The following is a 13,954-nucleotide window of genomic DNA, read 5'->3' on the forward strand; positions in this document are numbered from 1 at the left end:
TTTCCATTGAATGTTTTTTTCTCTGTGATATATCACATTTAAACAATACCAACTGGAATACCAATTGTATAAAGGTACAAATAAACACACACTCCACCTGGTCCAAAGCTGTTAGGTCCAAACCTGTTATGGTCTGTCACCCAGGGGTGTTGCTTGGTCTGGAAAAGATCTGGGGCTATGCTAATGTCGGGACTCGGGGCTAGCTAGCCTTTTAGTTGTAGCCCCTGAGCGTCTATCCGGGGCTATAACCAAATGATCCGGGGATCCAAATGAATCAAGTGGCTACAGGCAGATCTGGTTAATATTACATCAGTAGCACGTTTACAACACCAATTAAACCATTAGCTCTCAGAAGACTGCTTTGAAAAAAACAGTGGCAGGCATTTTGAGTGGAAAGTTTGATTTTAAGGCTTGATAAAGTTACCTCAAAAAGATCCCAAGAGGGTGTGTTTTGGGTGGAGAGAGGCAGGAAGTTGGTGGGAATTGTCATAGGGATCAGCATTGCCATGGGCAGCCAATTGTTGGCTAAGTAACCAACCAAGACCTACAAGCATTGTGTCCCCCCTAATGTGCCATCTCTCCGTAGCTGTAGTCCAATGCATTAGTTTCGGCTTATACCTTATAGCCAAAACTAAAAGGAGATGTGCTAAACTCTCCTTTGCTGTTTATGGGCATGTGTTGATGGACACAGAAATGCTGGTTGATCAGAAAAAGATTGTTTCTACTGGACCCCTTGAACCCTCACACACATCAACACCCTGTGGCATGTGTCCCTCAACTCCATGCTCCCCAATCCTGTGCTGCATGTTCCCTTGCCCCCCCCCACATCAGCTCTACTCAGCATGTGCCACCCCTACATACCAAATCAGCAGCTTGTCTCAGCCCCTAACACTGTACTGCATGCCCAACTCCCAGCGAAGCCTGATAGTGCTGACATGTTCAACACAATACACCCATACATCCACCCCAAATATGTTGGTCACACAACATCCATCATGCATCCAAACCAACACGGACATGAACTCATCCATCCACACAATTAAACTCATCCATTTCACCTTTTATTCACCCTTAAGCGAAAACTAGCAACTAAACACAAAAAGCCAGACCATTGGCTTTGCCAGTGTTTGCCTCTCAAGGAGGCAGGTCACATGCAGAGGTAAGGCAGCATGGGAGCTCTGGTTTAGGAAAATCCGTTCCACCATTTTGATTTCTTCCTTCAGGCTTGGCTCTGCCCCAAATAAACTCCTCTGGGAGCTGAGGCCTCTGGGTATTGCTGTAGAAGAGCGTGGATTCTTTCCCAGGAAGTGTTCCCCACTGGATCCAAGCTGCAGGCTTGGAAGCCAACCATCCCCTGCTGGGATTTAACCCACCACTCTGCTGATTACACATTAGAATTGTTGACAGTTCAGAGTCCCCATCCATCAGGGTGAAGACAGCTGACCGGAAAAAGGAGGTAGACTTTTCTGTTAACTTCCCTGAGGAACAGAGGGGACATTGCTGGAAGAGCCTTGCAGTTTGGACCATCTGACCAGGACACACGGGTTCCCATAGTGGAGACAGAGTACATGCAGGTTATTCACCATACAGCCCTCTTCGAAGGAAGTGCAAAAGAGAGCTCTGGCTTTGCAGGCTTCTTCTTCAGTAGACTCCAGCACTTTTAAAGTCCATGTTCATTACCTCTGTCACCTGCTGTTGCACTGTACAACAGGAAAATAACTTAAAGACAGTTTTGAGCTAAGGAGCAGCTGCTTGACCTCCTGCTAACCAATGTCTCTTCATGCAGAAGCCTACTAATCAAGCCCTCTAACCACTTGTCCCTCTGGAGCACATTGATTGAGCTCTGTCAAGCCCACCACTTCAGGGATACCTCTGATGGGATGATCCTGTTGAGCTGCCTTGCCAACTCCAAGACACCAGGGCAAACATTCAACTTCCAAATTCAGCTGCCAATCAAAGACATCGAGGCAGCTTGACTGGTCACACCACAGCTTGAAACCTATAGAAAGCTACATGAAGACTGGAATAATGCTGTCAAACCATCAAGAACACACTAAGGGAGAGAACTGCCCCTTTTCACGTGAGACCAAACCTATTTTGCATATGGTCTTTCGCCTTTCGTAATGTTAATGTTAAAGGATATTTGTACAGCGCACTAGCACCACCGGAGTGGTTCCCTGGCGCTCTGGCGGCTCTGAAAAAGGGAGGGGGGGATGTGAGTTAGTGGTAATGAGCTGGAAAAGTTCAAGATAGCAGTGATGTGCTGTTGGCAGCCTCAACCCGGTGGGTCCGTTAGCTGGGCTTGGGGTGTTTTACGATCGGTAGTCGTCGTGTGCTGCTGTGCAAGTCTATGTGCGGTTTGTTTTGTTGTTGCAGTGTAGTGAAATTTGTGCGGTTTGCTGCGTTTAAGGCTTGTGGTTGTGTTTGGTTCGAGTTTGAGAGGTGTATGCAGAGGAGTGGAATTGTTAGTGGGTTGGTTATTGGTTCATGATTGCATGCTTGGTCCAGGCTTGGCAGGAGAGTCTTATATCAATCATTGAATTACATTTCTATCTGGATGCGACACAGGCTAGGTTAAGGATTCCATCTAAGTACAGCATATGCTAACATTCACAATTCTATCTAGATGTGGTGCATGTTAATCTTAGGAACTCCTATGTGTGCACATGCTAACATTCACAATTCTATCTAGATGTGACGCAGACTACATTGAGGATGCCATCTAAGTGCAGCATGTGCTAACATTCACAGTTCTATCTAGATGTGGCGCATGCTAAGCTTAGGAATTCCCTCTATGTGTGCACATGCTAACATTCACAATTCTATCTAGATGCGACGCAGGCTACATTGAGGATTTCATCGGCATATGCTAACATTCACAATTCTATCTAGATGCGACGCAGGCTACATTGAGGATTTCATCTAAGTGCGGCATGTGCTAACATTCACAATTCTATCTAGATGTGGCGCATGCTAAGCTTAGGAATTCCCTCTATGTGTGCACATGGTAACATTCACAAATCTAGATGCAACGCAGGCTACATTGAGGATTCCATCTAAGTGCGGCATATGCTAACATTCACAATTCTATCTAGATGTGGCACATGCTAAGCTTAGGAATTCCCTCTATGTGTGCACATGCTAACATTGGCAATTCTGTCTAGATGCGACGCAAGCTAGGTTGAGGATTCCAACTAAATGTGGCACATGTTTACATTTGCAATTCCATCTGCATGTGGCGCATGCTAACGATTATTACATCTGTCTAAGGTGACATAGTCTGATCTTGACCGTTCTCTATAGGTTAGTTAACATTGGCACTAGTTAACATTGGCTTTGCGGACCTACCAATGGTATGTAAAGCGTTATGTAAATGCCAAGTAGCATAACATGACTGTTAGTGCGTAGTGCAGTGAAAGATTTCTATCTAGATGTGGTGCATGCTAAGCTTAGGAACTCCTATGTGTGCACATGCTAACATTCACAATTCTAACTAGATGCGACGCAGACTACATTGAGGATGCCATCTAAGTGCAGCATGTGCTAACATTCACAGTTCTATCTAGATGTGGCGCATGCTAAGATTAGGAATTCCCTCTATGTGTGCACATGCTAACATTGGCAATTTGTTGTAGATGTGACGCAGGCTTCATTGAGGATTCCATCTAGGTGTGGCATATGCTAACATTCACAATTCTATCTAGATGCAACGCAGGCTACATTGAGGATTCCATCTAAGTGCGGCATATGCTAACATTCACAATTCTATCTAGATGTGGCACATGCTAAGCTTAGGAATACCCTCTATGTGCACAGGATAACATTCACAATTCTATCTAGATGCGATGCAGGCTACATTGAGGATTCCATCTAAGTGCGGCATATGCTAACATTCACAATTCTATTTAGATGTGGAGCATGCTAAGCTTAAGAATTCCCTCTATGTATGCACATGCTAACATTCACAATTCTATGTAGATGTGACGCAGGCTACATTGAGGATTCCATCTAAGTGCGGCATATGCTAACATTCACAATTCTATCTAGATGTGGAGCATGCTAAGCTTAAGAATTCCCTCTATGTATGCACATGCTAACATTCACAATTCTATGTAGATGTGACGCAGGCTACATTGAGGATTTCATCTAAGTGCGGCATATGCTAACATTCACAATTCTATCTAGATGTGGCACATGCTAAGCTTAGGAATTCCCTCTATGTGTGCACATGCTAACATTGGCAATTCCAACTAAATGTGGCACATGTTTACATTTGCAATTCCATCTGCATGTGGCGCATGCTAACGATTATTACATCTGTCTAAGGTGACATAGGGCCTGATCACGACCTCGGCGGTAACCCTTAAATCTGGCGGTACCGCTATTACCGCCGGATTTAAGGGTCCGCCGAATCAGGGCTTCGGTGGATTTCGCCCCAGCTCTTGGCTGGGGGGAAATCCGCCGAAAATTCGCGCTATTACCGCCGGCGGGAAATCCGCCGGCGGTAAGAGCGCAAATTTTCCCCATTGAGCCCAATGGGGAATGGGGCATTCCCGAATGGGCTCAATGGGGAATGGGGACTTCCAAGTCCGCCCAACTCGTGATCCCGCGCTATTAGCGCCGGGGGCTATGGCGGTCGCGCTAATAGCCCCCGCGCTAATAGCGTTAGCGTTACCGCCGAGGTCGTGATCAGGCCCATAGTCTGATCTTGACCGTTCTCTATAGGTTAGTTAACATTGCCACTAGTTAACATTGGCTTTGCGGACCTACCAATGGTATATAAAGCGTTATGCAAATGCCAAGTAGCATAACATGACTGTTAGTGCGTAGTGCAGCACAACATTTATAGTCAACCTAAGAATGTTTTTTGGTTGGTGGTCACTAATCTCTTTAGTATGCATCTTGTAATTTTGTGGCAGTCAAGGTTATGGAGGTGCAAGTTAGAGTGGCGAGGGCTTTCTGGAGTAGATTGATTGCTCTACTCCCCACCCATGCCACACTTACAGTTTTTGTTGGTGTCTGTTGGCTTCATTGGCTTCCCCTGCGGACACCTGCTGACACACCTTGGAGCCGACAATGAAGGAGCCGCCCTTTGCCTTGGGGCCCTTAGTCGCAGGGGGCTGCCCTGGGGTGTTCCTTATGATCTCGCAGGACAACAATCAGGTTGCTGGGGTGGTGCGGGCGGTGGGCACAGGGAGCCATGAAGGTGTGGCTCTGTGAGGGGGGGCAGGCGCCGAGGCGCATCATGTGCTTTTGAAGCACTGTACAGAAAAATTAGTATTGGGCTCTGGGGGTCGGGTCTCTGGGTCCACTCACCGTGCCTGGGGAATTTTGAAATAACGCAGCAGCATCGAGCCAGCAGGGTCTGTAGGCCTCTGCCGTTGGGTTCCAGTGGGTCCAATCAGGTTGCGGAGGTGGTGCGGGAGGCGGGCACAGGGAGCCATGAAGTTGTGGCTCTGCCTGGGGGGACAGGCGCTGAGGCACTTCACGTGCTTTTGAAGCACTGTAAAGAAAAAAATAGTATTGGGCTCTGGGGGTCGGGTCTCTGGTTCCACCCACCGTGCCTGGGGAATTTTGAAATGGCTTGGCAGGTGAAGAACGAGGGTCTGGAGGGTTGCCGAGAGCAATGCCAGAGTTTATGAATAATGCTAAACATTCCAGTCATCACCTCTTTTGTTTTGCTATAGTAACCCCGAGTGGGACAGGTATGACAAGGGACATGTGCCTGCTGGGCCTAGAGACCCAAGCTACTCCACATGGATGAGGCCCAATGAGGGTGAATCATGTCTGGGGATGCTTGTGGTCTCATGCAGAAGGGATGTGACCAAGCAGTTTGGGCTAGACGGCCCCTTTTGGAAGTGGGACCAGGACTGTTTTGCATATGGTCTTTCCCCTTTTGTAATGGCTTGGCAGTGAAGAATGATGCTCTGAAGGGTTGCCCACAACAATGCCAGGGGTTAAGATTAATTCTAAACTTTCCAACCATCACCTCTTGTGTTTTGCTATAGTCACCCTGAGTGTGACGAGTATGCCCAGATGTGGGTCCTGTGCCTGCTGGGCCTAGAGACCCAAGCTACTCCACACTGACAATGCCCAATGAGGCTGAAACATGTCTGGGGATACTTGTGGTCTCATGCAGAAGGAATGCCACCATGCAGTCTTGGCTGGATTGCCCCTTTTGGGATGGGACTAAGCCCGCTTTGCATATGGCCTTTCCCCTTTTATAATGGCTTGGAGAGCAAAGAACGATGGTCTGGAGGGTTGCCCAGAGCAGTGCCAATGGTTAGGATTCATTCTAAACCTTTCAGCCATCATCTATTTTGTTTTGCTAAACCCACCACTTCAGGCATAACTGTGCTGTGATGATCCTGTTGAGCTGCCTTGCGGACTCCAACACAGCGAACCAAACCTTCAATTTTCTCCAAATTCAGGTGCCAATTGATGACATCATGGAAGCTTGAATAATCAAACCACAGCTTGAAACATGTAGGAAGCTACTTGAAGGCTGGAATAATCCTGTCCAACCATCAAGAGGACACTGAGGACGAAAACTCATAGTCTAGGCTTCCTAAAGTAGGCAGACGTACGTTAGGTCCTAATGACTGATTAGGCCTACACTTCCCTGCCTTAGTCACAGACATTTAAGTGCTTATTTTGATTTGTGAATGCCTGTCATCATTTAACTATTTTCCTATTCTTTGCATCACCCCTGCAGTATATTTCCCATGTTACCTGTCTGCTCATAGTGTATATTAAGCCTGTATCGCTGTGTGTGTTCCTTTCCCTCGCAGAGGCAGGTGATTAGTGTGTTAAGTTATTCTGTGTTTGCAGTAAATACCTATTTTTATAAAGCCTTGATAACACATTCCATCTATTTTGATACATACTGCACTATTTGGAAGCTTCCACTGCTGATCTACATCCCTGTAGGCTAAAACCTGTCCTTGGCCCATGCTGCCTTTATGGATGCGAAGAAAGTATACTATTTACTTATTTACTTAGTCCTGTTTTACCTCTATGACTCAAACACCTCTGAGAGTGCTCTGGTACAAGTTTGGGCATAACATTATAGCACAGATCCTCAAACTGCATTGCTCATTATGGAATGATGAAGGGCTCTTCAAAGCCACCTTAAAAACTCTCTCTCTCTCCAAAATAATATAAAACAGGTTGATACCTTAATGAGGCTAACACAGTTAATTATTTGTGAGCTTTTGTGTTCGTGACCACTTCCTCAGGCAACGATTAAATGAAGCCTTTGAAAAAATATTATAACATTGTAGCTTGAAAAGCACCTGCTGTGATTCCCTTCCCCCCAAAAAGGGGCAATTTAAGCTTTAATGTTGATATGTTTTTGAAATGCTTAACTTCATCCCTGCCTGAGGAAGTGCTCAAAACCACAAAAGCTTTCAAATACATCTCTTTGTTAGCCCAATTAAGGGGTCCACGTGTTTTCTTTTGGATCAACACTATATACACACACATCATGCTGTAATAACAAAGGCACTACATACAGAGATTGAGCTCTGGATGTTATGCGAGTGCTGCTCATGGACGAAGGGCACATGCCCCCAGCGGAGGTTGGTGCTAAAATGCCAGAAGAAATGGACCTTAAACTACAGGGGGCACAGGTAAAAATGTGGCACTAAACTCTGCCTCCCATGCTCTGTCCCTTCATGTCTCCCACTTTCAAGCAGTTGATAGGGAAAGAGAAGCGAAGAATGGGTAAGGTTGTGCCCAAAGGGGTAAAGAAGGAGATCGAGGGAGTGATTTGGAGAAGGGAGATTGCTCTGCCGAAAGGACTGAAGAAGGAGAGGGACAAGGTCAATGCTCTGAGTGGGAGATGGACACTGCCCGCAGGAGCAAAGAAGGTGATCAGGAAGGGATGATAGGGAAATAGGATTACGCAGATGACAGAGGGTTAGAAGGAGGGACTCCTCGAAAGAAGAGAATGGGAGTTGGTAGAGAATCTGATTGTCGAGATTAACAGTATAGACAGGGAAAAAGGGTTGGTGAAGCCGGAGAACCCAGCTAATAGAAATGAGGTCTACCATCTTGTGGAGTGTAGTTGGCTGCCATCCCCTCACTCTGCCAAGCTTCCTTGGTCCACATCCCGAACTCTGATAAATGTCTCCCTTAATGCCAAGGTTCCCGATTCCTCTGGTAAGGGAGAGCGAGAAATTCCCAGGGAGAGATTACATTGAAGATCGCACCAAGGGAATCTCTGTCAAGCATCAACCACAGTGGACCAGTAAGGCCAAGAGAAGAACGAGAAAGAAAGAGGAGATATCTCCATGAAACTAGCAGGACTCAAGGAACCCAAAAGAAGGCAAGTCTTGGATAGTGAGGAAACTAGAGACTTGTTATTGTGAAAGACTTTTCCATGTGAACCATTTTTACTTCCTGGGAGCGGAATCCCGGTACCACCCAAGACACATTAGGGGTCATTTTGAATAAGATGCAAACTGCATGCAGGAGACCATCAACATTCGCACTCACATGCTGTGGGGTCTCCTGCATGCAGTTTTCAACTTTTGCAAGACAGACTGCCAAAGTAATGCATACAACCAGGTAAAATCCCCTATACTCTTTACTTTTACCATCCGCTTTGCAAAAACGTAAATGCTACTTGCAAATTACACTTTGCAGGCAGTGCTCACTAATGGATTCCTATATAATTCATTTGCTGCTCATTAGCAGGTGCTCAAAAGAGGTACAGTCCAAAGGAATCCCTTCATTTGATACCTGCAGTGGGCATAAATCGACTAGCTCACACAAAACGTAGGAAGAAAGCAAGGCAGGGACGTTATCTTGCCTCTGTGCCCATCCTCCAACTTGTGTAAACAGGAAAATGGTTTCTAGTGTAAAATGAAGTTATATCAGCACTAGGCCTTGCTTTTATATTTTTATTTGTGGTAAGTCAGACATAGGAGCCGGACAAAAATACATGTTTCAAAGTGAGTCCGTTTTATTTAAAATAATGAAAAATGCCTTCTCTATTGCTATTTCTATGATGAAGGTTCCCTATTTTAGAATATGCTGGTTGGTGTTTGACCCTCTCCCAAATGTCTCTCAACTTCTTTTCTTGGTTTTTCAGGCCTTGGCCTGCTCATGCAGTTCAAACAAGTTCCTCGATTTTTCCATACAAAAAAAGCCATGTGTCTGTGACCTGCACATTTACATTGTGTCCCATTTGCACACACAGACATGAGTCTCACATACCCTCCTTCCACAAAAGCAGAACATAATGTGAGGAACCAGGAATGAGACACAGACACAGAGGACTTATAGTGGTTGCAATACACTTTTATTTAAATAATAAAAGGGTTGGGAAATGCCTCACTGTCCCTACTCTAGGAGGTATTTCCCTACTTGAACCAAAACTAAGGGCGGTCCTGTGTCGAGATGTCCAAAACAAAAATGTCATGTGTCCGAAATCCTATCCTAGCCCTCGAATTCTAGAAACTAAATCAATGGGGTGAAGGATATGTCTTTGATCTTGAAGCTTCACAAAATGTTAAAGTTCAACAAAAAGGTATAACTCCAACCAAAGTAGATAATGTTCACAGTTCCAGGGAATGACTCCCTTCCCCAGGTTTCTTTACAGCTTAACCAGCATTCAAGACACCAGGTATACTCTCCAGCCAGGTATTTTTTCCACATTCAATGCAGTTAAAAAATCCTATGGGTCTTGCTTATGATTCTCCTTCAAAACAATACAACTTGAATTTGGGTCCCATACTCGCAAGATACCTGGTATACTCTCCTACCAGGTTCTTTTTCACATTCAATGCAATTGAAAAATCCTAAGGGCATGGGTCTTCCTTAGGATTTTTCCTTCACTCAAATCCAAAGGGCATACGTCTTCCTTGGGATTCTTCTTTATAAACAACATAACTTGAGTGTGGTTCCCACACTCGTAAAACTACCTGTGTGAAGGCATCATGATATACAACACAGACAAGAGATTCAAGATTCAAAATGAAGTAATTTATTAACTCAAATGTCAGGATGGTAGAAGGCCTAACTTGCGCTATACTAAGGGGGATTTCCCTACCTGAACAAAACTAAGGAAAGTCTGAGTTCAGCTTAAAAGTCTGTGTCCAAGACCTATGCTTGCCCTTACTACCAAAGCTAAACAATGTTTAGGGATGTCAATAATAAAAGAAATAGTGGTCAACATAAAATTCAGAGCTTCTTCCAACTCCTAGCTCCTGTTTCAGCTCCCCTTCCCCAAGTTCAAGAAAGTTCCACAAATGTCTAAGAATGACCTCTTTCACACTCAAGGCAACACAGTTCCACCCAATCCTCGGGTTCCCTTCCCCAAGTTGCAAGGAGCACAGTTTAAAGAAAAATGGTCTTGAGGCTTCTTCTCGAGACAAGTATAACTTCTCACGTCTCAGGTTTCCCTTCCCCAAGACTTCAGCTCTGTCACATATACCTCTTTCCGTTTTACAATCAACACTGTTACTTCCTGGTAATTCCACAATGTCTTTTTGGTTCTCACAGTTCAGGGCTCACTGACCTAGGCGCAGTTGTCAGACCACACTGTTCACCCATCACAGGTCACGCAACCAGGATCCCTCTCCTTGTTGGCCTCTTGGCTTTATGTATAATATTCACACTTTGGCTTCTCCTTGGTAGTCCCCTGGCTCTGCCAGAGTATGCCATACACCTCTTGCAGGTCTTTGGCCTTGCCACACTGTAATTGTTCATAAAGTACAATTTGTGGTGGTCTTACTTATGCCCCACCTTTTATGGCACTCTTTCATACTGGCGCAGTTTCTTGTTTGTTTTTGTTACATGGGCACTTTACCTTTGGCTGTCTTTTATCAATTGCTTTGCCCATAAAGCTTCATTTAGTTTTATATTCCACAAGCTTAATTGCGTGAATTAATTTTGCTCGTTATATACCAGATAAGCAATGTGCTCAATGGTTAAGTTTCATTCAGTTTGTTGTTTAATAAAGGTTCAATATGCTTAATATCAAATTCCTATTTGGTTCGGTATTCAATATTCATCTAGCAGCTTTAATTGTACATTTTCCTTTAATTTGGTAATGTATTACTGCTTCAGCACCCGCTAGGAACGCCCCCGGCTGCCAAGTGCCTCTCTTGACACTCACCAGTCTGCTGCGATGTTCCCCAGTGGCTCCCTCTCTCTCTTCCAGCCTCGCTGATCGGCAGAGCCGCTTCTACAAGCCCTGCTCGCATTCAGGGGCTTATCTCATACCGCTCCGTCTGATGCTTCTGCAGCTCCGGCTGCACATTTCTCATCATAAGGGCAGGAGCTCCTGCTCCTGCACAAGCCTAACAGCCCAACATGCTTTAGGCTAAATAGGATTTCTGAACTTCGTGCCGGCGTCTTGGCTCCTCCACAGGTCCCACCACAGCTGCCTCTTCCAAACACAGGTCCTCCTGCTAGTCTCCTTCCTACAGGTCTCCCTTCTCCCCCCTTACTGCACATTCTGTCTCCTTTTATACACCTTTTATCTTATAACAGGATGCAGGTGTGTACTTCCAATTGAATTTGCCTGACCATGATTAACAGGACATGCCTGACCTTCACTACTTTGCAGGCATCTTCCTCATCCCAGTTCTAAAGTGGTGACAAGGCCTAGTGTACATTACTCTCAGTCTCCTCTTCCTCGTCTCAGTACTGTCAAGTGTCACACATGGGGAAATGAGGGGAGCTTGCTTAAAATAGCCCATAAAGGATGGGGGAGGGTTAGGTTGGTCATCAATGGGAAAAGGGGGAACTGTGTCTCGCCTGAGGGCACCCCACTCCCAATTCTCAAGGACCCGCCACCCAGGTGATCCTCCCTTGCTTCCCCACCCCCAGAGTCAGGATCAAAAAGATATGGCATTTCCCTGGCCACCTGCGCATAGGATCCAAGGGGAGTAGGAGTGAGAATACCCTCAGGTTTCTCACACCTGGTATACTTTTCTGTCAGGTTTCTTTCTACATTCAATATAATTCCAAAATCCTTAGGGCATGGGTCTTCCTTAGGATTCTCCTTTTATGATATATAATTCTCTTCACATTCTTTGCCTGGTATACTCTCCTGCCAGGTATTTCCTATGCAGTTCTCTTTAGGTGCGGGTCACGGACATGCACAGCCCACGTGTTGTGTCCACAACCCTTTGTTTGTTAGTTTGTTGTTACTTTCTCCTTGGCAATTGATGGACTGTAGCTGAGCACATACAGTCAGCATGAGAAGCAGCCTGGCTATTCCTAGAGGTCTGTTAAGCAACCATCCGCAGTAGACTAGAAACAGGCTGCTGCTGCTGCTGCATCAACAGCAGTCTTCTGTGGGCCAAACAAGCATCCTCATTAGCCTGATCATAGGCCTCTGCTCTTGCAGCCTGTTGCCTGCAATGCCGGGCATCGTCCCTGAACTATTGCCTAGCTGCCTGCACCTCCCCCTAGCAATTTCATCTTCAGCCTGTTGCCTGCCTCCAAATCTAAAAGAACCTTATCCAGGGACAAGTTACCATATACCAGGACTGATCCCAATGAAGAATATGCATCCACTAATTCCCTCACAGCCTCTTCGTTCTGTGCCTGTGCAACCTCCATGGCTGTTTCTCTCTTCATGATGTCTGCTAAGGAAGTGTCCACCACTGGGACTGGAGGCATGGGTGGAGGAAAATGGAGGGGGCAGTCAAAGCCTTGTTCTGGTGACGGCCCAATCCAATAGTCCCTAGAGGAAGTGCAGTAAGATCCCCACCTGTGTTGGTAAGGGATAGCTGCAGAGGGGAGGAAGCGGGTTCCTCCACCACCAAGTTGTCCCCAGCCCTCAGCTGTGGTTCAGCCAAGGTGACAATGTCTATTGATTTTGCTGGGGGTTCCTGGTCACAGTGGCTGTGGAGATGCTGCCTCTTGATAGATAAGGGTAGGATATGAATGCCACTGATGGATAGTGGGATTGTGTGCAATGGTGCACCTCTGTCTCTTCATCCAAGTGAGGCCCAGAACTGCTTGCCTCCTAATGGGGTACACCACCATCTCCGCTGTTTTCCAGCCCCATCATCTCCCTCTTCTGAGTGTCCTGTGCTGTACCAATCAACCTTAATATTTTCTCTAAATGTTTTCAGAGAATATTAGAAAGATGAATGAACATTTATTTAAAAATGGTTCTGAAATTCGGTCTATTGAACTTTATTGATGACCTTTCACATGCCATGAATTAAAATATGTGTAAAATATTTGCTATTGCTTTATATTGTATTGTATTGTATTGTATTGTGCTCCAAGCCCTCGGGCATCTGGGCGCATTTCTTGCAAGGCATTTACATTGTTACACAAAGCATATAAGAAGATATATAATTTACAGTCAGCAGGTTAGGTAATTTACAGTATTGGTTCGACTAGACATGATATGGATTTGAGAATTTACAGAATGCAGTATAAACGAGAATTTACATAGTACAGTATATACAAAGGAGATCAAGAATACAAAGGCATTTATTTACAAGTGAGCAGGGGAACCTCCAAAGTACCAGTTTAGCTAGTATATAGCTAACATGAAGCTCGGTTTGCAAGTTGGTTGGCAGAAGGTAGGTGGTGAGTAGCTGAGATTTAGTGTTCTTTCCACTACTACCCAGAACTGGGTAGTAGTTCTGTTCAGTCCTTATTGGTAGAGGTAGGGAGTTCCATAATTTGGCCGCTAGAACCAGGAAGCTACTGCCTCCTGATTTTAGTCATTTGAAGTTAGGGATTTTAACGCAGTGAGCTTGCGCCAATCAGAGGTATTACGTACAAAGTGTTTGGTTAGATACCTTGGTGCTAGATTGGCAGGAGCTTTGTGGGTGATAGACAGGGTTTTGAGCGCAATCCATTGTTTGATCGAGAGCCAATTTAAGTTACATCTTACCTCCGAGATTTGTTGGGATCGAGGAATGTTAAGTGCAGCCCTGATGGCATTATTTTGCAGGACTTTTAATTTTTTTCA

Source organism: Ambystoma mexicanum, chromosome 13 (assembly GCF_040938575.1).
Source record: "Ambystoma mexicanum isolate Mex_15411 chromosome 13, UKY_AmexF1_1, whole genome shotgun sequence".
Classification (NCBI taxonomy): Eukaryota; Metazoa; Chordata; class Amphibia; order Caudata; family Ambystomatidae; genus Ambystoma; species Ambystoma mexicanum.